General features: G+C 42.1%; 1 protein-coding gene across 19 annotated transcripts in view; it reads right to left on the reverse strand.

The window, feature by feature from the left end:
* The window catches only part of PPP6R3 (protein phosphatase 6 regulatory subunit 3), a 163,119-nt gene that overhangs the window by 84,625 nt on the left and 53,528 nt on the right, over positions 1 to 24,966 (reverse strand). For 18 of the 19 annotated variants that reach the window (XM_033206085.1, XM_033206084.1, XM_033206080.1 and 15 more), the window contains one exon: positions 17,213 to 17,363. The gene's annotated coding sequence lies outside the window, so the exon portion shown is untranslated. Of the gene's footprint in view, positions 1 to 17,212; positions 17,364 to 22,499; positions 22,637 to 24,966 lie in introns of all 19 variants that reach the window. The other variant, XM_033206069.1, reaches the window with a different exon arrangement.

Genomic DNA, 24,966 nt, shown 5'->3' on the forward strand with positions numbered 1-24,966 from the left:
TTATTTAAAATATAGGCAGAGTTTTTTTGTGAGACAGAGTCTTGTTCTGTCACCCAGGCTGGAGTGCAGTGGCATGATCTCAGCTCACTGCAACCTCTGCCTCCCCGGTTCAAGTAATCCCTACCTCAGCCTCCCAAGTAGCTAGGATTACAGCATGCCATCACACCCGGCTGATTTTTTTTTTTTTTTTTTTTGTATCTTTAGTAGAGACATGGTTTCATAACGTTGGCCAAGCTGGTCTCAAACTCCTAACCTCAAGTGATCCACCTGCCTCAGCCTCCCCAAGTGCTGGGATTACAGGCATGAGTTACTGTGTCCAGCCAAGCAGAGTTTTAATGAAGCTTTCAAAAGCTCCTTAAAAGAACAAGTTATAAAAAGTGAAGGGTGTTATAAAAGTCTTCCTTGTTTTTTAAAAAAAACCTTTAAATGCTTTAAAGGACACATGGCGACAAGCTCACATCAATTCGCAGCAACAGGACCAAGACATATTTAAGGATGGTAGCCACTGTGATGGCTGGACACAGCATCTTACAAGAGGAGTCGATGTGGAGGACTGCTGTTCAGCATAAAGCTCTGTGGGATGACACAAAGCGGTGGCCCACAGTCAGCAGCAGGGCTGTCTTGTTCCTCTATTGGACTAGTCTAATAATTATGTCCAAATGACATCACAGACCATGCTAGAGAAGCACAACTCCTCGCACTGACAGCAGCCACTATGCTCCTAAGCTAACAGGACTTCTCTGCTCAAGACGAGGGGTGGGTAGGGGCATCCACAGAAGCCACCCAGTGGGCAATGTAACACATCTGCCAGTGAAGGAAATAAGAGCAAGCTACTTCTAACACAAATATTAAAGAAATAAGGGCAAAGATGACATACAAGTAACAGGAAAGAACTTTGGGGAAAAGGTCAGTGGATATAAACCTTAGCAATAAATGCTTTTTGCGATTTTCAGACGAGTGGGAAATGGTAAACAAAATAACTTTATTATGCCGTTTTATACTAATACAACAAGTAGAAAAAAAGACAAAAGTATAACAAAAGATAACTTCAATGGAAGAGGGAAAAAGTTGGGTTTCCATTCCCACAGAGGAAGAGAAGTGGTTCGCTGTCTGAGGGCATGGAATAACAACGCCAGCGCCACCCCACCAATGCTTCCAGTGGAGTAATACAGCTCATGCACCTCTGTGTTCTTAAAAATCACAAAACCTTTTTTTAAAATATATTTTTACTACTATTCCCCATACTTAGTATTAAAGGCAAAGTATGAAAAATACTAAGAAATAAATCAGAAAAAAAGTGAATCTGATATCAAGCACTTATTTTTAGCTAATAATAAACAGGGTATACATTCACCAATCAGGTGACAACCTATGTCTAAAAACTAGATAAAATGACACTTCTGAATTATGAATCAAGATACAACTTCTTTGCCTCAAGTAAAAACTGGCTTCCAAAATCTCAACCTTACTATAAAGGAAACTCATTAAATACTGGGTTTATAAAGAAGAGAGATAATTAGTTGTGATGAAGTAAGAAGAGGTGTTGGCAAACCAAATCCAGCTCACAGCCTGCCAGCTATGAATGATTTTGACATTTTTTAAGGGTTGTTTTAAGAAAAAAAAAAGAATATATGACAGAGGCATCTGCGGCCCACAAAGTCTAAAATATTTACTGCCTAGTCTTTCACAGAAAGTGTAGTGTTCTTTGTTCCAGAGGAAATAAAAGTCCCACTAACACCCACTTTACTTTCTGCAGTCTCCTGAATCCACCCAACATCTACCCCACAGCCCTTGCACCCTGCCCAGTGAGGTGCTGACAGTCGCCCATCCCCATTCTCCCCTTCCTGGGGCACTCACCATGTAGGTGTGGCCACATGACAGAGTTTCCTCCATTGTGCCAGGAGCCATCAAACCTCCCATGGTCCTTCACCTGTATCTGGCTGAATGCTGAAGACCAAAAGACCCTGAGGGATGGTAGAACCAAAACATGGAACATGCCTTGGTCCCCAAATCACCACATGGAAGAAAGTCACCTACTGCTCTAAGTTCCTGCCAATGCTGTTCCAGTGAGCCAGAAGCAACCTTCCTGCAGCAGAGCCTGTGTGCTCGTGCAGCGTGGCCTAACTCATGAATCAGGTCCTCCAATTCCCCAGCCATGACTTTGTGGGTTTAGTACACTGATTTTAAACTTGAGATTTAAACACAAGAAAAGGAGTTCTTTAGCAACTATCCTGGCTCACTACAACCTCTGCCTCCCAGACTCAGGTGATCCTCCCACCTCAGCCTCCAGAGTAGCTGAGACTACAGCCCCGTGCCACCACACCTGGCTAATTTTTTTTGTAATTCTGTAGAGACACGGTCTCAGTATGTTACTCAGGCTGGTCTCAAGCAATCTCCTGGCCTCAAGCAATCGACCACCTCGGCCTCCCAAAGTGCTGGGACTACAGGTGTGAGCCACCACACTCAGCCAACTAATTCCTTTTGCTCCCCACTATTCGGAGTTAGAATAGCATTTTTCAGATAAGAACACTTTGAAATATACATCTTTGTACTGGACATACTACAAACTCAAAACCAAGATATATCCACAGCTAATTCCTTATGCAAAAATTATGTATTTTACCTTTTAGCCAAACAGCAAGCTGACTGGGAACAAATGGCACTGGTAAGTGAGTCACCCCTGCTCGGCCTTCGCTCCTATTTGTACTCTTTCAAGCAGAAAGAAGCCACTCTGCTCAGCCTTCGCTTCTATTTGTACTCTTTCAAGTAGAAAGAGGCCAGGTATGAAATAACAGTTACAAAGTTCAACTGGCCAGAGCCCTGGGGTAAAATGGAGTCCTTTTAAAAATATAACTACTCTAAAATACGCAGAAAAACCAAAAAGTCAGAACTTCAACTTCTTTTTAGTAAACATAAATATCCTTTAAAATTCACAACCTAGACTACACAGCCATGCAACGAATAATGACGGGGATACAGACTGAGAAATCCTTCACCAGGTGACTTGGTCGCTGTGCGAACATCATAGAGTGACTCACACAAAGCTCCACAGTCTAGCCTACTCCACACCGGGGCTATCTGGTACAGCCTGTTGCTGCTAGGTTATAAACCTGCACAGCATGCTACCGTGTACTGAGACACGGAGGCAGCTGGGCCAATGCTAAGTATTTGTGCATCTGAACAGACACTACCATGTTCAGATGCTGTTTAGCTGAAGTAGCAAAATCACCTTAAAGAATCCCCCCAAACCAATCATTCATATCAGTCATTAATTAGGTGACAGGAATTTTTCAGCCCCATTATAACCTTATGGGAGCACCGTCATATATGCAGCACATGACTGTGCTTAAATAGGATTTAGGGATAATTTCTTCCACCAAAGTCAGTGGGGCAAAGAGTTTTAGTAAAGCCAAACTACCCTCTTTCTTCAAAATCCTACATTTTTTTTTGTAAGCTGGATTAAGTAGTTTGAGAATGGAGTTTTCTCCAGAAGGGCTAAGATTAAGAAAGCAGATCACTGGGGAGTCACCTGTTACTTGATGCCACAGAGGACAATGTCTGCTGTTCCCCACCTTCCTGTAACGTAAGACAAGTGAAAACTGCCACCTTATATACACAAAATAGGATCAAAGGATCCATTTGTTGAGTAAATCTATTCATCGCAGATCAACTGCTTTACTTAATGACCCTCTAAAATTATTAAAATACCTTCATGATATCAAAGCTTTTCAAAATCTGAGGCCAAGTACCTTGAATTCAAAGTATTCAAGCAGTGACATTCTCTGGAAAAAGGTGCCACCCTGTCTCTGACACAGGAACTAGGAACTGGTACAGTGGCTGAATTCTTTACAAGAGGTAGAACAAGAACATCAGTCTATCTGTCAACTTTGCCAAGGCACTGCTAGTAGAATGCTAGTATATTCAATAAGGGTCCAATTATAATTTATGTGAACCACCTACAACCCTTTGTTTTCATCAAATATACAAATCCCCTCAACCTCTTTTAGGGCTATTAAGAATCTTAACAGACCTGGATTGTAACACCAGCTCCACTATTGGCTAGCCCTGAGGCCTCAGGAAAGCTACTTCATCTCTAAGCCTCAGGATCCTTAGCAAATAAACAGGTTGTAGAGAGTCAATAAGAAAGACCCACAATAGCAGCTAGAACATACAGGCACCAACATACGCACACTCAGGCAAACAGAAGCTACTAGGGCAATGAATATACCCAACAATGAAATCAGTGAGCTTCAAAGTTTCCCAAACTTTCATAGGCACAGCAATGAATAGCCTAGCGCCTTGTCAAAATGCAGTCTTGGCTGGGCACGGTGGCTCACGTCTCTAATCTCAGCATTTTGGAAAGCCAAAATGGGCAGATCGCTTGAGTCCAGGAGTTTGAGACCAGCCTGGGCAACAGGTGGCACACACCTGTAGTCCCAGCTACTCGGGAGGCTGAGGTGGGAGAATCACCTGAGCCTGGGAGGTTGAGACTGTACTGAGCCATGATCATACCACTGCATACCGTCCTGAACAAGAGTGAATAAAATTTGAAAAAATAAACAAACAAACAAATAAACAAACAAATAAAACACAGTCTCAGATTCTGACTCAATAAAACAGGGCTCAGGCCTGAGATTCTGCATCTCTAGTCCTCAGCTGCTGCTGATGCCTGATTTTAAACCACTGCTGACAGCTGATAATTCATAAATGGAGGATTGTTTTAATCTACATCTTCACAAATCTAAATACATGTATTCAAAATAACTATACAGTCGTGAAAAACACAGGAAAGCATACTAGTGCAAACGGTACTGTGTTATTTATCTCAGAAACTCCCTCTGAAAAAGCTGGTATTAATGGGTTTTCATTCAACAAGACAGAGGCAGAACATAACACACCATAAAAACGACAAAAGATAAACTATTAGAACTCTGAAGAGAGGAACTACTGGTGATCCTACCCACAAATGAGCAGTCAGCTGTGGGGATGACAAGATCTTCAATGAATTTCAAACTCAAAATCTCCTACTAAAATGAATTTACTCTGCTTAAATTTGGCAACTCTGTATCCAAGAACAATAAACTGTACACTATCAACTGTGAAATAACTGTACCCAGGACTAGCTGGGCCCAGAGCAAAATGTTTAGAGATTCCGAAAAAGATTCAAAGATTATGATGCATTTCAAGACAGAATCCAAACAGCAGAGCATTAATCCAAGTGTTTCTGAGCCCTGTGAGACTGCACAGGTCCCACACCCATGAAACCAGCTCTGTCTATACCTTTTAATAACTGGTCCCACTGGAATCTTCAAGATAGCAACACCGAAGTGAATATCTGACATCATATGCCAGACTGGCAATAAACACGCAGAAGATATTTCTAGTAGAAGCTGCCGCTACCTAAACATATGGAGCACAAACAGAACAAAAATAGCAGCAGCTGCTTCCGCCCAACAAAACACACGGGAAAGACTTAAGACAACAAAATGTGTTATGACTTTTAATACTATATATTTAACACAACACTACGAAGAAAATATTTGACACACAAATTTCACACGATCTTATACAAAGACATGCAAACACACATTGCCCAAGTTCTAATTCCTATACACTCCAAGTCTCCCTTCAGCACTCCCTTCTCCCACCACTATTAAAACTACTAGAACTACACAAGCTCTACCTGTCATCCAAGTCAGACCCATCTAACAGAAATAATAAAGAAACTTATGAGCCACACATTAAATGTTCTAGTAGTCACATCAAAAAGTAAAAGAGAAAACCAAATGATGATATTAAATTTAAAAGTATCTTTAACAGAATATATCCAACAGGGTTATATTATTTCTTTCGGTACTAAGTCTTCCAAATCCAATGTGTATTTTATGCTCACAGTACCTCTCAATTTGAACCAGCCACATTTCAGATGCTCAAGAGTCACACATGGCCAGTGGCTGCTGCACTAGACAGCCCCGCTCTAATGACATTATGTTTCAAAGTCTCTCTCAGCACTGAAACGGCCCCCCATCTCCTTCCACAGCTACAATCACTAACTATGTTTTCCACACAAGGGCCAAAGTGGGGTAGGTAAGAAGAGGTGATAGGCCATGTTTTTCCTCTCTTTTTTTTTTTTGTGACGGAGTCTCGCTCTGTCGCCCAGGCTGGAGTGCAGTGGCCGGATCTCAGATCACTGCAAGCTCCACCTTCCGGGTTTACGCCATTCTCCTGCCTCAGCCTCCCGAGTAGCTGGGACTACAGGCGCCCACCACCTCGCCCGGCTAGTTTTTTGTATTTTTTTTTAGTAGAGACGGGGTTTCACCGTGTTAGCCAGGATGGTCTCGATCTCCTGACCTCGTGATCCGCCTGTCTCGGCCTCCCAAAGTGCTGGGATTTACAGGCTTGAGCCACCGCGCCCGGCCCCTCTTTTCCTCTCTTTTAAAACAGAAATATACAAGTGAAATCATGTATATTCTTCAAATGAAGGCAGACATTCTTCAACTCAAAAAAAGCAGATCACAAGAAAACGAGAACTGTTTTGTAGCCTCTAATATCTAGAAACATTTATACCAATAACAAGAAAGTTTTCAAATCCTTCATCTTGAAATAATGCAGAGCTAGATCTTTCATCGAGAGGCACAGGTGGGTCATCGCTGGTTTAGACTTAAGGAGCCAAATTTAAAAACAGATGCACACCAGCTGGGCACAGTGGCTCACACCTGTAATCCCAGCACTCTGGGCAGCTGAAGTGGGTGGATCACAAGGTCAGGAGTTCAAGACCAGGCTGGCCAACATGGTGAAACTCCATCTCTACTAAAAATACAAAAGTTAGCCGGGCGCAGTGGCGGGCATTTGTAATCCCAGCTACTCAGGAGGCTGAGGCAGGAGAATCGCTTGAACCCGGTCGGCATAGGCTGCAGTGAGCCGAGATCGTGCCATTGCACTCCAGCCTGGGTGACAGAGTGAGACTCCATCTGAAAAACACACACACACACCACACACACACACAAACAAGTACATATCTCTGAGAATTGATTTCATTTTATAAGCTACTTCAAAATATATTTTCAGAAGAAGGAGCAATGCCCAGGCCATTCAAAAATGTTGGGAAACAAAGATATTTGATTAGTGTGTACAAAAAACTAGAATTCTCACTCAAGAATAGACCTCACGGCATCCCTTGATTATTCCATAAGCAGCAGACGCGTTTACACCAAACCTCTGGCCAAGTTTATAAGCAGGCTGGGGAACAGGATGTACTGAACAACCAAGCTGAGGCAAGGCTGTTCATACTGGCTCATCTACTGATGCAGTGTCCAGACACCTGGAGGCTGAGGACTTCCTTCTAGGCTTGGATTCACACATGCAGGAAGCTTAGTTGAACAGTGCCTGACAAGATCCAAATGTAAAACTGCTGGGCTCCAGGAGGGTTTGGTGATTGCTTCCAGGCATGCTAAAAGCTGCATGCCACTAAGAAAGGGCCAGGGAGGAAAGTGTCTATTAATAGAAAAAAGTAGAGTCACTCCGACTGAGGTTATCTCTTAGTGTTGCAAGTTAATGAGAAACTCTTCCCCCTGACAGCAAAGCTCAATGCCCAGGGAAATTTTCACAAGAAGGGGCAGAAACATGGAACACAAAGGAGTAAAAGCTGCTGGTCTTTAAAAGCAGCTCTCACTAACTTCTAAGAAAAAAGACCACAAAACACAGAAAGTTCACGCAGTAGCTGTTTCTCCATTCTTAGTAAAGGTGTCAATTTCATAAAGATGCAGCCCCCTAGACACACAAATTAAATCAAATGTCAGGTGCAGACTAGAGTCAATATATTTCTTTAGAGAAGAGGGCAATACAAACTCAAACCCAGTTTTATTGTATCTCTGCAACTGCTTCTTCCAAAGAAGGTGTCAAAAGCAATCAGCTTTCTACCATCCAGGTATTCCAGAATCTTTTCCAGTTTTAACTTGAAACTGCTTTGATATTTCAAGCTTTTCTTTGAGAATAAATAAAGGAATCAAATCCATTTAATATGCTATAGTAATCAACAGGTATTAAAGTATTAATATGAATTATGCTAAGGAATATAGTAGTAGTATGACAGATGGTCCCTAAAGCCTTGAAAAATACAAAAAATTGAGAACAGAGAAAACAGAGAAAGGAAGGCATACATTTCAACCTTCTTCCACAGAAAGGTAGCTCGAGGGAGGACAGCCTGGCCAAAAAAGAGCTCATTATATGTCAAGCCTAAGTTGAGCCTCAAAATACTGTATGGAGCATTTAGCAGGTGATGAATGGAGCTGCATAACATATTCCAGGCCAGGCGACACCTCCCTGAAAGCAGTGAACAGGAAGACCCAGTAGCTTCAAGAGTCACAGCAGGGAGAAGATCCTAAGGACAACAAGAAGGAGCCTTTGGGTAGGTGGTAGGATTAGGTTGGCAATACAAGGCCAGATCACAAAGGGCTGTGTGTGAACGCACTGTGCAGACTTGCTGCAGAAGCAGACAGACGAATGAGTTTTAACTGAGGGAAGTGTGCATTAAAATATCTACAGCAGAAATTAAACAAAGTATTTTAATAACATACAAAAACAATTCTGAACAGAAGCAGACATTGGAAGTGATGTGGAGATGACAATGATGCTGTGGTTAGTACACTCTCAACAGAGTTCATATCTCGTACAAAGGTGAAGAGAGAGGGAAGAGGACAAACCTCTTTTGAATATGACTTAAATATGGGACAAGAAAGGCAGGGGATTAAGACGCACAAGGTGGGGCACTGTAAAGATTGCCCACCGTGCTAAGACAGACACTGGAGTCTGCAAGAGCAGATCTAGAGTGTGAATGCGTAACTGTCAACAACGTGACAGACAGATTGGAGGGGCGAGCCTAATGAAGAGGGGCCACCAGGGCAGAAGATGGTGCCTTGCAATGGCTTCTATGCTCAAAGCCAAGGCACCCGCTACGAGATTTCACACTAAATGACCATTATTCCTCTAATGCCACCAGCATTCTGCCTCCTCCAAGGCTAATTTCCACTTTTTCTTCATTCTGGAGCTGTACTTTGGTATCAAACGATACAAACTTATACTTGCCTTTAGAATTCGAAGCTGTCTGGGAAATACACAACCCTCAGAAGGCAAATGCCTATATATACCCTGTACTAACTCCAAATACACTGCTAGGATGCTAACAGCAAGACAAGATGTACAACCTTATCACTCACTTCGCTTTTATATTTAAAAAGTCAACCACCAACCAAAAAATCCAGTCTTACTTTTGTCAACTAGTTCAAATTAAAGTAACTACAGTAACATGTTCCTCTACAAATTCTCATTATGAAAGTTTGAATGTACAGGAATTTCTGTGCCTATTTTCCACAATTTCAAAAACTTCAGTCCAAGTATATACAAAGCACAGGTTATTTATACTAAGAACAAGTTTTGCTGAAGTGAGACTGAGGGGTTGTGTGGGGAAAGGCAAGTAAAGAGGATGGCACAAGGGTAGTCGAGTTTTTGCCAGGAGTCTTCTTTTTTTTTTTTTTTTTTTTGAGACAGAGTCTTGCTCTGTCGCCCAGGCTGGAGTACAGTGGCCGGATCTCAGCTCACTGCAAGCTCCGTCCCCTGGGTTTACGCCATTCTCCTGCCTCAGCCTCCCGAGTAGCTGGGACTACAGGCGCCCACCACCTCGCTCGGCTAGATTTTTGTATTTTTTAGTAGAGACGGGGTTTCACCATATTAGCCAGGAGGGTCTTGATCTCCTGACCTCGTGATCCGCCCGTCTCGGCCTCCCAAAGTGCTGGGATTACAGGCTTGAGCCACCGCGCCTGGCCTACCAGGAGTCTTCTTAAGAGACCAAGGAAACCGAGGAGAGGCAAGGAATACCCAGCTGGATCCAGATGCACGTGTGCATGCTGGAGGTGAGGATGTGTGAATACAGGTAAGACGGTATGATAAAAGTCAACGTTAGCCAGGCCCAGTGGCTCACATCTGTAATCTCAGCACTTTGTGGGGGATGGTGGTAGGTGGATCACTTCAGTCCACGAGTTCAAGACAAGCCTAGGCAACAAAGGGAGATCTTGTCTCCACCATAGAAAGTACAAAAAATTAGTCGGGCATGGTGGTGCACACCTATAGTCCTAGTTACTCAGGAGGCTGAGGTGGAAGGATCACTTGAGCCTGGGAAGCAGAGATCACGCCACTGCACTCCAGCCTGGCTGATAGAGTAAGACCCTGTCTCAAAGTTTTTTAAAAAAATTTTAAGTCAAAGGCAAATCAGTAAATTCTCATGGGCCCTAGAAAGATTTCCCATCTGAAGCATCCAAGATTCTTGGAATCTCTGAAACTGGGTAGGATTCCAAGAGCAAACAAATGAGTCAAACATCAGAAAGGAAGCAACAGGTTACTGGAGGAGAGTAGGAAACATGGCTATGATTGGCATGGCTATTTGCAACAACACAAAAAGTTTTTAAGTCTCCAAAACTGAAGAGATACGAGGTGGCCCTCAGCAAATGAAAAATGGTGAACTGCTTGGCTAGAAAGGGAATTCCATACTAATGTGGTGAAGGGAAAACTTGGAAAATCCAAGTCAGTGAAGTTTATATTAAGTGAAATCCAGTTACGTGCCATTTATGACTCACCCAACCTGAGGTAAGTGACAATGGTCATTTATTATTTAACTATCTTACAATGTACCCAAAGAAAATGGCCTTTCCTAATCCAGTAGAAATTCAGGAGCACACTGAGATGCTTTTGGCAAATGGTCAAAAGGAAGCAGTCTTCAGATTAAGAAAAGAGCTATCAAATTTATTTTGTGGTTATAACCAATTCCACAATGAAAGACAGAATTGGCAACTTGGTCACAAAAAAATCTTTTAAAAGCCAGTTTCTTAAAATTTTAGCTATTATCGTCAATCTTCCTTCCCTAGCAAACTTTGATCAGACTGTATATAATCCTTAAGTATTCAGGGCTATCTCAACAGCCTCAGAAAAGCAGCAATAAACTGTTAACATTCAGGAAGTTATTTCTTTTGTAAATGTTTTACAGTATGCAACTTAATGTGCAAGAAAAGTTAAAGTAGATTCGTAGACTACTGAGACTGCTCAGGAATAAAAGCTCAACAGGGAATGGTCTTTATAGCTCCTTATGAAAGACAATCTTCAGGCCGGGCGTGGTGGCTCAAGCCTGTAATCCCAGCACTTTGGGAGGCCGAGATGGGCGGATCATGAGGTCAGGAGTTCGAGACCATCCTGGCTAACACGGTGAAACCCCGTCTCTACTAAAAAATACAAAAAATCTAGCCGGGCGAGGTGGCTGGCGCCTGTAGTCCCAGCTACTCGGGAGGCTGAGGCGGGAGAATGGCGTAAACCCGGAAGGCGGAGCTTGCAGTGAGCTGAGATCCGGCCACTGCACTCCAGCCTGGGCCACAGCGAGACTCGGTCTCAAAAAAAAAAAAAAAAAGAAAAACAATCTTCAATCTCTCCTAGCTATTCCACAATTACATTAATTGTCTGGACACTGCAACTTTATATAAAGGTGGAAACATAATTATTAACAGCAGCTACCGATTATTAGGTGCCTACCACACTGCCAGACTCTGGGCTTCATGCTTTTAGATACAAGATACTCTATACCTTCATGGTTTTGTTCTCATTTTGCAGATGGAAAAACTAAAATTCTGAGAGGTCAAATGACTTACTACTAAAGACCAGAGCTAGTAAACATGCTAGCAGAATACAAACCCAGGTATGACTAGCTCCAAAGTGTGCACTCTTCCTAGTCAAAGCAGCAGTCATCAAGAGCATGACCCCAGCCCAGCTCAGCTGTGTGTGACCTCAGCTTGTAGAAGGCAGCAACAGCAGGTCATTCTTGCAATCCAATGACTCTCAGGACAAATTCATGAAGACGAACCGTGTGTCTCTGTGCACAGGGTGGAGAATCACCTCCCAGACAAGATAGTTGGGCATTCAGCCTAAAGAGTGCTAGTGGTGGCTCTGGACAAGCTCAGCTCTTGTGGCCAGAGGCTCTGATGACATGGATTCGCAGGATGCCACAGGCTTGCCAAAATGCACAGAAAACACAAAGCTAAGAGGAAGAGCTAACGCTGGGCAAGTCAGCAGTCACACTGTTTGACACAACGAATCAAGAAAAATTTATTTAACATGAATGAATATAAAGTCCTTTTCAGACAAAAACTGAAAAACAAGATGGGAAGGCGGCCAGGGAGAAGAAAACTGCTGAAGTGAAGAAAAGAAACTAAAAAGTCCAAAGATTTCAGCTGATTATAAGTCCAATAGAACTTTCGTTCTAATATTATGATGTAACTAATAAGCAAAGAAATATCAGAATATAGTAATAGATAAACAATGTCTGGGACCAGAGGAGAAACTAATTCCACTGTGGCCTGCCCTGAGCATATCACGTCACATCAGGAAATAGCAGATCCTGTTCTGAAGGAGAACGAAGAGTCTGGCAACCACATGGCCTCCAAAGAGATGGTCAGGGCAGCAGAAAGGCTCACTACTTGGAGGGATAAAGTAACTACCTCTGAATATATTTAAAAGCTTAGAAGAAAAGACCTGTCTTGTATTGTACCCAAGGATGAAATAAGAACCAGTAAGTAAAAAGTGCAAATTATCTGCAAGCAGTAGAAGCAAAACTTGCTAAAGATGAGGGCTGTGCCTGCATGCGAGGCCCGTCAAATGGAGGTGCCTTGGCAAAGCCTGGATGATTTTCTATAAGAACAAAAGGAGTTTCTGTTCTGGACAGGAAAGTTGTACTAAATAATTAACATGCTGTTTTATAAATCTCTTCCCAAAATCTATTGGATATAAAAGGTACAATACATGGCTACATTTGGGCTGACATGGATCTCCAGTAAGAAAATAGAAAAGATTATGCAACCTTCCAGATGCTTAGTGGGTTGAACCCCACGCATTCTTCACTGCTCTGGAAACTCTAGTAACACAACAAAATAAAGGACAAAGGAGAAAAAAGGAAATGACAGCCAAGAACGCCAACAAATTCATGAAAAGACAAAAAACTTAAACAATTTAGGAAGTCCAATATTCAAATAAAAGAAGTTTTAGAATAACATATTATAATATATCACCCACCTCTTGGCCAAGGAAAAAAAAAGGTCGGGGGTGGTGGGGGTAGGGGCACGGGTAGGAAACAGAAGAAAGCAATTTTCCCAGAGCTTACCAAATGTGGCTCTCCTTAGGGCCTGCACAGGCCAACACAATGAGTGGTGCGACAGATCCTCCCAATGTACTGAGTGTAGTTCCATGGTAGCAGAAATGAAGAATCTAAACCTTCTAGTGATGGGTGCGGAGGAGGGGGACTCACAAAAACAACACAAAAAAAGGACCATAACTTAGTGTCAATTATTGAAACCAACATTTTCAGACATGGAAGGTCTGACGGATCTATTCACACTTTCTCAGGTAGCTACTGGAGAATGTTCTTCACCAAAACATGACAACACATGAAACAGAAATAGGAGACATCAAGAGACAGACAACTCCCAGAAGACAGGTGAGGAGAAACATCAGCAACTACGGAGAAGGTCAAGTGCAACCAGTACAGAGGAAGGCATGAGGCAGAGGGTTTGGAAAAAGTGAGTCCAAGAAAGAGACACAGCTGACTGCCAGATGTATCTGACCACACTGAAGAGAATTTTGCCAATTTTGTTAGGGATTTTGGGGAATAATTAACCAAAATATACATACCTTTAATACTGACTTTATCCAAAAGGTGAAGGAGGGAAGGAGCTATCCATATAAGAACTAAAACCTCCTCTTCATAATTAGAAGACAAGTAGATTAGATTAGAAACAGCTACATACAGGCAAATTATTTAGAAATGTGGAAATAAGAGAAAACAGCTAAGAGCTGAAGGTGGCAGTCCCAAATGAGTAATTCAAAGATGAGAAAGATGGAACAATTGTTATCTTTTGCTATAAACCTTGCAATATACCTCTGACTTTTTAGCCTCCGAGAACGGTCTTCATGAAAGAACTACAGGCAGAATATTTCCAAAGAAGTTGAGAAAAGACAACCTACAGTAGAATCTGATAGGACATGCTACAACTGATTATGGTTGTGTACAGAACAATAAAGGGCGTAGTTCAACAAACTTAGAAAACTTGTAAAACTTTAAGGTGTTTAAAGCTTACAGTTATTCTTTGATTATTCGCCAGCAGGCATTTGGAGACTTTTGAAATCCACCACCTGTTAACTGAACCAGCAGCACCAACAGTAAACTTCATTCACTCATGGACTTAACCATCCTGGCTTGCCCTCTGACACAGCAGCTTGAGGTGGTAAAGTTTTATTGTGATTTTTTGAGCACAGGGCAAAGACTAAAATTTTTCTGAACAAGAAGAACAGCTGTGAATGACAATTACTGAACACTAGACAGCTGTAGAAATCTGCCTTTGCTGAAGTCTCAATGGCTGACATGTGAATCATCTACTACATTAACGTCATTTAAACAACTTTCTCTGGTTGATAAGGAAGGTCAAGCTGCTTCATACACTTCCTGTAGGAGATGAGCTCTCCATTCCCATAAAAAATTGGCAGTGGACATGTTTTCTGAGCTGAAACTACAGTTACATAGCATTTTGCAGACCTTGATGCCAAGGCAAAGGAAATCTCCATATTTCAAAATCCATTTAGGTGTGCAATTAAGGAGCTTTCACCTAAACTATAATTAGAAATGATTAATTTACTACGTAATGACATGCTAAAAAGTAAGTATCAAGAGAAGAATCCAAGAGAATTCTACATATGCCTTCCAAATAACGAATATACTCAACTGAAGTAATATGCTTGGGGACTGATAGAGAATGTGGGAGTACCTACCTGTGTAAAAAGACATTTCCAAAGATGAAAAATGTTAAAACCTTGCTGCAGATCAATATTAATAGATTAGATGTACCTTTGCAATAGATTTTGATGAGAACAACTCTAACTTTAAAGACCAATTAGGTGAAATATTATCCCCCTAGAAAAAAGAATTCCAGTCTTCTCACTAGTAAGAGAGAGCTGTATTACAGAAAACTGAATTCAATTATTACATTTTGAATCTCATCAATAACAAAGCCTGTGAAAATTTGTTGTGTCTCTTGGTATATAAATACCTTCATAAAATCCTCTTTTTTGCCTCTTCACCCACAAAACCTAAAATATTTATTATCTGGCCTTTGCAATAAATGCTTTGTTTGCCAGTCCCTGGTCTAAAATGCCCTATACCCACAGTGCTGTTCCTCTCCAGGAACCCTCGTAATCACCTGGTATTGATTCTAGGACTCCTGCAGACTGTGAAGGGTTCACTCTAGTGTTGGGACAGCATGCTGACAAGCAGAGATGTGTAAAAGAAGGAGGAGGAGGAATAACTAAAGGTAAGAAATTGTTCCGCAAGCTGCCAAAGCAAAGAATCTCTATCAGCAAAGGAAAACAAAATAAACAACAAGGAGGGAGAGAGGGAAAGTCCCAAAAATATTATCCTGAGAAATGCCTCTGACATTTTAGCTCCTACCACCAAACAATTAATGATACCTATATTTTGTGAAAAGTACTAAAGACACAAAGAAGTTAAAGCTGCTTACTCACAAAATACTTAAAACATAGTTAAAGAGAAAAAAATAATTCTAAAATAACTTCATTGAGATGCTCTGAGAGTTCACAAAGGAGTGACCACAAGGGAACTGGAATAATCCAAGGTGGTTTGACAGAAAAGGCAGGAAGAAAGCTGAGCCCCAGAAGACGTGAATTCAAATACAAAGAACAACAATAAAACTCTATGAGGCCGGGTGCGGTGGCTCAGGCCTGTAATACCAGCACTGTGGGAGGCCTAGGCAGGCGGATCACTTGAGGCCAGGAGTTCAAGACCAGCCTGGCCAACATAGTGAGACTCTGTCTCTACTAAAAATACAAAAATTAGCCAGGCATGGTGGTGTGCGCCTGTAATCCCAGCTACCCAGGAGGCCAAGACAGGAGAATTGCTTGAACCCAGGAGGCGGAGGTTGCAGTGAGTCGAGATCGCGCCACTGCACTCTGGCCTGGGCGATGGAGCAAGACCCTATCTCAAAAAACAAACAAACAAAAAAACTCTATGAGACAAGGAGCCACAAGGGGAATGAATACTTGCAGAGAATTCTCCACATGGGATTCAGGCAGAAGAATATAGAGGTGAAGTTGAGGAAATCCTAAGTTGTGTACAAGAATCTGAATATCGGGGGCAAGAATAGGACGTCACTGTTTAAGTGCAAGGGGAACTGCAAGGGTTGAGTAGGACTGTTCTTCAGGGGCTAGGGCTGAGGAGACATCATATGCAAAGTAGTATTTTAGATGCCTATGAAACATCCACCTGGCAGTTAGAAGCACAGATCCCTCACAGCAAAACCACCATAGGATCTCCCCAGGCAACAAAGTCTGACCTAGCTTTGCAGCCGTGGAAACAAAAAGAAAAAGACAGTTGCAAGAGTCAAGAGTAGAATCAACAGGCCCTGGTAAATCACTGCTCATCAGGATAAAAACAAAGCCAAGTAAAAAGTGACTAAAATTTCAGGTCTTAGAGCTAGCACCAGTTCAGGAAGGTAGATGATTAAATGATTTTTGTCTACCTTCTAGAGATACAATGGGGACAAATGAAATTTGATTAACTATGCTTGCATGTCCCCCAAAAGGAACTACTGTGCCACTTCTGCCACTTCCTAGTAAGTGTCAACTGGGCCAGAAGTCTAATATGCAAATTCAATCTCTAATCTTTAATAAAAAGTTCTAAAGTGATAGAGATTAGGACTCTGAAAGACACAAGTGACTGACCAGAAGTCAAATGTCCTCTCGCTGGTATAAAACAAAAACAAACACAAAGAGAGAGCCCCGGTGCCCTGGAAGTAGTGGCCTGGGTGGCGACTCTTTCTCTGCATGCTGCTACTTCAGCTTACTAGGCCTGGCTGGTCTTTGGTGCCCCTCTCAGTAACCCCCTGTAAACTTAGAATCCCTTGAGTTCTGCAGATTTAAGATATACCAAAGCAGACTAAAGAGGGTGTCATTTAACTTCCTAAAAATACCACAGTACCACAGAATCATACTGCACCTAGCTCAGAGAGACTGGTCTCCACCTGGTTTGCTATGACTCCAGGGTCTCACAACAGAACCACAGCTTTCCTTGATGTCATTAACGGAAGGAAACTCCTGCTAATCGTAATGTTCTTACCTTTCAAAACAAGTTTAAAAATTAAAAGAAATGTTTTCTTCTTGGTGGCTCCTTGCCCATTACAGGTTATCCTGGTAACAGTTTTCCTCCAATTTACCACATTAGCAGATTAGCAGGAATAAAGTGGGATATGGATATGAAACAAGCTCTCCTGTAAAAGAAAAAAAAAAAAGCAGATAATCAAATTTTTTTTTTTTTTTTTTTTTTTGAGACGGAGTCTCGCTCTGTCGCCCAGGCTGGAGTGCAGTGGCCGGATCTCAGCTCACTGCAAGCTCCGCCTCCCGGGTTATACTGGGTCAGGGTCTTGGGTCATACAGAACTATACCACAGGGAACTGAAAAGTTCTAGTTAATCATTAAAATTTTTCTATACGAACATAAGAAAAAAGGCACTGTCAGCTCTCTACCTTAGCTTTTATCCTACATTACAGTTTCCTACATTACAGCTTTTATCCTACTTTACAGTAGCTCAGAAGTAAATACAGATGTCATAATAGCACTATCAATGAGTGAAGAAGAAAAATACATATTCTCACCTTTGTCTTCTGAAAACATCAATTCTATTCTTATCCAACATAGGGTCCACTATAAAGGCACCACACTTTAAAACACTAAAATTTTACAATTTCCTTCCTTTAAATGTCCTCTAGAAGTCCACTTAATACGTTTAATAATAATGTCAGGAAGCATGACATTAAGATCACTGAAGTTCTAGCCATACTCAAATTAAATCTCTAATGTCAATTAACCAAACACCGTACATGAAAAGGATAGAAATGATCTTCCAAGGCACACACTTCATATATAGCTTAATATTGCGGAAAAAGACTTAAACTGTGGACATTGAATTAATTAGAATTCTTCTAAGTAGTGAAGCCTGACAGAGCCAAAAAAAAAAAAAAAACAGAAATCTTCTAAGAATGCAATCTACAAGGCATCTCCAAAACAATGCTGTTCATCTAATGTCTTACCCCCATAAAACTCATACTACATTGTGATATCAACATTTTTCCTCAAGTAAGATAATAAATAATGTTAAACATTTGTTAAAACAAAATCAATCAACAAAAATAACAGTAACAAGCCTTGGTGTAAATTAAAATGAGCATATTTAATTTTAAAAATAAAATATTTTACCAGTTAGGTGGTTTTTGAATATACACTGCAAAAAGTATAATCATCCAAATTTTTGCTTAAAATGAGAACAGACCATGTGGCTGTGCTGCTGGAGTCCTTAGATAAAACAGAAAGGTCCTCTATGGCAAATCCCTCTTCCCTCCAATTTAGGATGTGTGTCACATCTAAAGTCCTATTTCCTTAATTTCCTCTCATCTGAAACAGTTCAACGTTTTTTTCCATTCATTTCACTGACATCTGTGAAGAATATGGGTTATGTGTTTCTGGCAGTAGTACTACATAAATGAAGCTTTGTTTCTCCCGGAGCATCACAGAAAGAGACACGATGTCAATTTGCCCCATTATTGGTGATAATTTCAATCACTTGGTTAAAATTATATTTGCCAGATTTCTTCACTGTATTTTCCTTAGTAATTAATTCATAATCTATAGAACAATACTTAGAGACTATGTTTTTAGAACGTTCATCCAGTAATTTTAGTACCAACTGGCAACTCTTGTCTGAATCAACTGATACTCAGTTATGAAAATGATGAGGTTTTTGAGGCAGTCTGTCATTCCTCCTGGCATTCAAACTTCAGTGAGGGATGCTCCCTTCTTCCCGCTTACTTTTGTTGTTGTTGTTGTTGTTGTTGAGACAGAGTCTCGCTCTGTCGCCCAGGCTACAGTGCAGTGGCGTGATCTCGGCTCACTGCAAGCTCCGCCTTCTGGGTTCACACCATTCTCCTGCCTCAGCCTCCCCAGTAGCTGAACTACAGGCGCCTCACTGCAAGCTCCGCCTCCCAGGTTCACGCCATTCTCCCGCCTCAGCTTCCCGAGTAGCTGGGACTACAGGCGCCCGCCAACATGCCCGGCTAAGTTTTTGTATTTTTAGTAGAGACAGGGTTTCACCGTGGTCTCGATCTCCTGACCTCATGATCCGCCCGCCTCGGCCTCCCAAAGTGCTGGGATTATAGGCGTTGGCCACCGCGCCCGGCCCTTTCCCACTTATTCTTTCCTTATGTCATCAGTATGGACTCACAGATTCGTATTTTACTAACTTTTATTGTTTTTTTGAAGACAGGGTCTTACTCTCTCACCCAGGCTGGAGTGCAGTGGTGCGATCTCAGCTCACTGCAACCTCCACCTCCTGGGCTCAAGTGATCCTCCTGCCTCAACCTCCTGAATAGCTGCGATTACAAGCATCACCATCATGCCTACTTAATTTTTATATTTTTTGTAGAGACGGGATTTCACCATGTTGGCCAGGCTGGTCTCAAAACTCCTGACCTCAAGTGATCCGTCTGCCTTGGCCTCCCAAAGTTCCGGGATTACAGGTGTGAGCCACTGTGCCTGGCCAATTAACATCATTATTCACTCTGATGTTCAAATTGTTCCACATTTGGCCAGTGGGATGCTCTTGTGTGCTTTTCATAATTCTCAAGCACTTCCTCATTTCCTCATGTAACATGTTCTGGATTTGTCTTATGCATTCTCTGTTAGACTATGAAATCTGCCATTTCTCCAAAGAGTCTTGGTTCCTTTTAGTGGGGGATGTAATTTAGAAATGAAGGTCTGAGAGCAAAGTACGTTCAGTGATACTGGGGCTGGCACTTCCTCTGTCCTTTTATAGTGAACAAAGCTGGGAAGGAATGTCAATTTCATATGTTCCAACTCTGTTGTGTATCCCTGACTTTTAAATATGAATAAAAATCAAGGATTACCAGACACCTCCAGAAAGCCTCTACCATAAAAAGTAGCAAAACAAACAGAAAAATGCAAGTTAAGAGGAAAAGACAATCAGAAAACAGGAAAGAAAACTGAAAGCCTAAAATGGAACATTTTAGCAACATTTTCCAACATCCAACCCACAGGGTAGGTTCTTAAAAAAAAAGAGAGAGAGAGAGAGAGAGAACAAAAAACAGAAGGGAGGGAATCAGATAAATAATTCCCAAAAATGTTCCTGAAAACAGACCCACACCAAGGAACATTACTGTTAAACTGCATGACCCTGGCACAAAGGAGAGCCTGGGTCTTCTACAACCAAAAATATGAATAGTTTCAGATTTCTCAAGGACAGAAAACAAAAAAGTAAAGTAACACAACACACCCATTAGGATGGCAACTATAGGGAAAGAAGAAAAAAAAAAAAAACAGGAAATAAGTGTCCATAAAGACGTGGAAAAACTGGAACTCTTGCGCACCACTGGTGGGAATGTAAAATGGTACAAGCAGCTATGGAAAAACCGTATGTTCATTCCTCAAAAAATTAAAAATAGAATTACTATATGACCCAGCACGTCCACTTCTGGTTCTACACTCAAAAGAATTGAAGGCAGGGTCTTGAAAAGACACTTGTGTACCGTGTTCACGGCAGCATTCCTCACAACAGCTAAAACATGGAAGTAACCCAAGTGTCCATCAACAGACGAATGGGCAGGTGAAGTATGGCAGAGATGGAGCATCCCTGTTCAAAATGCTTGAGACCAGAAGTATTTCAGATTTCCATTTTTTTGCATTTTTAAATATTTGCATATACATAACGAGATATCTTGGGATAGGGCCCAAATCTAATCATATAATCAAGTTGTGTTTAAAGTATACTTTATACATATATCCTAAAGGTAATTTTACACGATATTTTAAATAAACTGTGTATTGTGTGTCTATATTTTAACTGCAGCCAGTCACATGAGGTCACGTGTTGTACGAGGTCAGGTGTGGAATCTTCTACTTGTGGCATCGTGTCGGCACTCAAAAAGTTTCAGACTTTGAAGCATTTCGAATTTTCCAATTAGGGATGCTTAACCTGTATATACATGCAAAGGAATATTACTCAGTCTTAAAAAGGAAATTTTGATATATGCTACGATGTGGATGAACCATAAAAACGTGCCGAGTAAAATAAACCAGTCACAAAAATGACAAAAATGTCTTTTGATAAAGGCACAAGACTATGTAATTCCAACTTATTGGAGGTACTCAGAATAGTCAAAATCAGAGCCAGAAAGCAGAATAGGAGATAGAGGATGGTGATGACTGTACAATGTTATGAAGGTATACTATTAAACCATACACTTAAAATGGCTAAGATGGTAAATTTTGTTAGATGTATTTTATTACAATAAAAAAATGATGAGGCAATGTCTAAAGAATTCTGAAGAGATGCGTTCTGGCTGAATGTCTGTTCCCCCTCTCTTCCATTCATATGTTGAAGTCCTAACTCCCAGCATTGTTATATTTGGAGAAAGAAAGTAATTACAGGTAAATGGGGTCATAAGGGTGGGGCCCTGATTCCACAGGATTAGCGTCCTTATGAGACACCACATGCACATGAACCCAAGGAAAGGCCATGTTGAGACAGTCTGGGCCATAATCTCGAAAGACACAATCTTGAATGCCACAATCCCGAATGCTGAATGCTCATCTGCAGTGGATTCTAATTATTGACTGGATAACTTTGTGAACATTAGAATTCTGGGCGTGTTGGCCGGGCATGGGGGCTCACATCTGTAATCCCAGCACTTTGAGAGGCCGAGACGGGCGGATCATGAGGTCAGGAGATCGAGACCATCCTGGCGAACACGGTGAAACCTCGTCTCTACTGAAATACAAAAAAAATTAGCTGGGCGTGGTGGCGGGTGCCTGTAGTCCCAGCTACTCGGGGAGACTGAGGCAGGAGAATGGCATGAACCCGAGAGGCGGAGCTTGCATTGAGCCGAGATCGCACCGCTGCACTCCAGCCTGGGCGACAGCGACAGAGCGAGACTCTGTCTCAAAAAAAAAAAAAAGAATTCTGGGAGTGTTTTTGAATGTCGGTTTGTAAGCTCTTCTGAGCTGGTATGACTTTTCTTTCTCTTCTCTATGCTCTTCTCATTGTTTCAGGATTGCCCGCCCCCCACCCACCGCCTCACCCCGCCAGCTCCTGGTTCTTTGTCCCGGCCATCTCCTGTGGTACTGCGCCGTGTCAGCCTTGTGGAGACCCTGAGGAGGTTATGGATGGAGTTACCAAGCCCCAGCAGGCTGGTCCAGATACTTCCTGGCCTCCACAAAGTATGTGTCCTTTTGCCTCGGGAGACCAGCTGCTCTGTAAAAGCTGCAGCCCCCAGCAGAATTTGGCCTGTTTTCTGCTCGTTTCACAAGAGTGAGCCCCCCTCGCTCCAGCTGCCCACCTGCATGAAGCTCTGTTCATGGCTGGGACCCCCGCAGCGCCTGGGCCCTGCGCCTGGTGCTGGGCCTGGGCTTCAGCTTCTCTCCAATTCCCACCTACTCCACATCTGGTCCTGGGAGATGTTCTTTCCTTTTGAGCCTGAAAGATCAAAAGCTCTAAAGTCTAAAATCCTGAAAATTATAATTCCAAAAGATCAAAATCCAAAAACTGTAATTCTGGAAAAAATAATTGTAAAAAACTTTTCAAAGACATGTATTTACGTTTTTAAAGGGGGATTTCAGGCCAGGCATGGTGGCTCACTCCTGTAATCCCAGCACTTTGGGAGGCTGAGGCAGGTGGATGGCCTGAGGTCAGGAGTTCAATACCAGCCTGGCCAACACGGTGAAACCCCATCTCTACTACAAATACAAAAATTAGCCGGGCGTGGTGGCAGGCGCCTGTAATCCCTGCTACTCGGGAGCCTGGGGCAGGAGAATCACTTGAACCTGGTAGGCAGAAGTTGCAGTGAGCTGAGCTCACACCACTGTACTCCAGTCTGGGCAACAGAGTGAGACTCCATCTCAAGAAATAAAAATTAAAGGGGATTTGAGAAACATAAAAAAATAAGAGAACCCATCATAGGTCACTTTACACAATAAAATAGGCAATAATCAGGCCGGGCGTGGTGGCTCAAGCCTGTAATCCCAGCACTTTGGGAGGCCGAGACGGGTGGATCACGAGGTCAGGAGATCGAAATCATCCTGGCTAACATGGTGAAACCCCATCTCTACTAAAAAAATACAAAAAACTAGCCAGGCATGGTGGCGGGCGCCTGTAGTCCCAGCTACTCGGGAGGCTGAGGCAGGAGAATGGCGTAAACCCGGGAGGCGGAGCTTGCAGTGAGCTGAGATCACACTACTGTACTCTAGCCTGGGCGAAAGAAGGAGACTCCGTCTCAAAAAAAAAAAGGCAATAATCACTTGCATATTTTTGCAAGGATACAAGGTATAATTCAGGTCTAATAATGACAGTCACATGGGTAGACTAACAGTTATGAGCAGACAAACCACATTCATAAAGAAATAGGTTAAAAAAAAAAACGAAATGCATATAACAGCCAGCATGGTGGCTCAGGCTTGAAATCCCAGAGCTTTGGGAGGTTCTGACAGGTAGAATGCTTAAGGCCAGTTCAAGACCAGCCTGGGCAACATAGTGAGATCCAACTCCTACAAAAAAATTTTTTTTTTAATTAGCTGGACTTTGGAGCACGCATCTGTAGTCCCAGCCACTCAGGAGGCTAAGGCAGGAGAGTCGCTTAAAGCCCAGGAATTTGAAGTTACAGACAGCTATGATCATGCCACTGCACTCCAGCCTGGGTGACAAAGCAAGACCTTGTCTCACTCATTCATTCGTACATACATTAAAATGCATATAACTACGGTTGGTAATTGTATGCACTGAGCTTTATAACTGCAGTCATCTAAAATACCGTGATAGACAACCTATGTCTTTTGATGAGATCTACCAAAAACTACGATGGATCAACATCACATATGCGGTTGCTCAGAGAGCCGAGATCTTGAATTTTGTCTTTCACAAATGCAGATACACAAAAAGGACATCTCTTCATTTACTGAGGAAGTTTCAACAGTTTTGCACATATGTACAATGCTTACACACAGAGTCAACACGGAGTCAAATGTGCAAAAAATGCATAAAACCAAAAGAATATATACCACTTACACCCCTAGTATTGAATATGATGTGAAGACTAAAAACATAGCATAGCAAACTGGCGCTACGTGTGAATGGGCAGAAGTCTTATAGGACTGAATAATTTGGCAGAAGAGATTTCTTGTAGTTTTTGTCTGTTTTCAGATCTACGTCTATGATCTTCAAAACACTCCTTACATTTGTATTTGAAGAGTTGTTGTGGTCTTCAAACTCTGTAAGTACATGTTGTCTGTTTCAAAGTCTGTTGTGTCCAGCTGTTGCAATTAAGCAATTTTCTGCTTTCATAGCCCCAGTAATAATTAACTCTAACATTTTCATCTTTCACCATTAAGTAGCCTCATACACTTATCACAGCCTTTTTGAAAGGGAACAATTTCACAGATCTGTTCCACTGTGTTTTAAGAAACACAGTAAGAAGGAATATTTGACTTCCCCAGTACCAGATTTGTATTAAGCTTCTTCAGCAACACAGAACTGATAAGATATGTATACAGATATATGAGAGGGGATTTATGTGGGGAACGGGCTCACGCAATTATGGTGCTGTGAAGTCCCATGACAGGCAAGCTGAAGACCCCGGGATGCCGGTGACAAGGCTCAATCCAAATAGCCTGAGAACCAGGGACGCCAGTGATCTCTAGCTCTGAGTCCACAAAAGCCTCAGGACCCAAAGTGACTGCTGGTGTACATCCTGGAGTCCAAAGGCTGGCAACCCTGGATTTCTCAGGTCCAAGGCAGCAGAAGTGTCTGTCTGC

This window comes from Trachypithecus francoisi, unplaced genomic scaffold (assembly GCF_009764315.1).
Source record: "Trachypithecus francoisi isolate TF-2019V2 unplaced genomic scaffold, Tfra_2.0 Lachesis_group8, whole genome shotgun sequence".
In the NCBI taxonomy this organism is placed as follows: Eukaryota; Metazoa; Chordata; class Mammalia; order Primates; family Cercopithecidae; genus Trachypithecus; species Trachypithecus francoisi.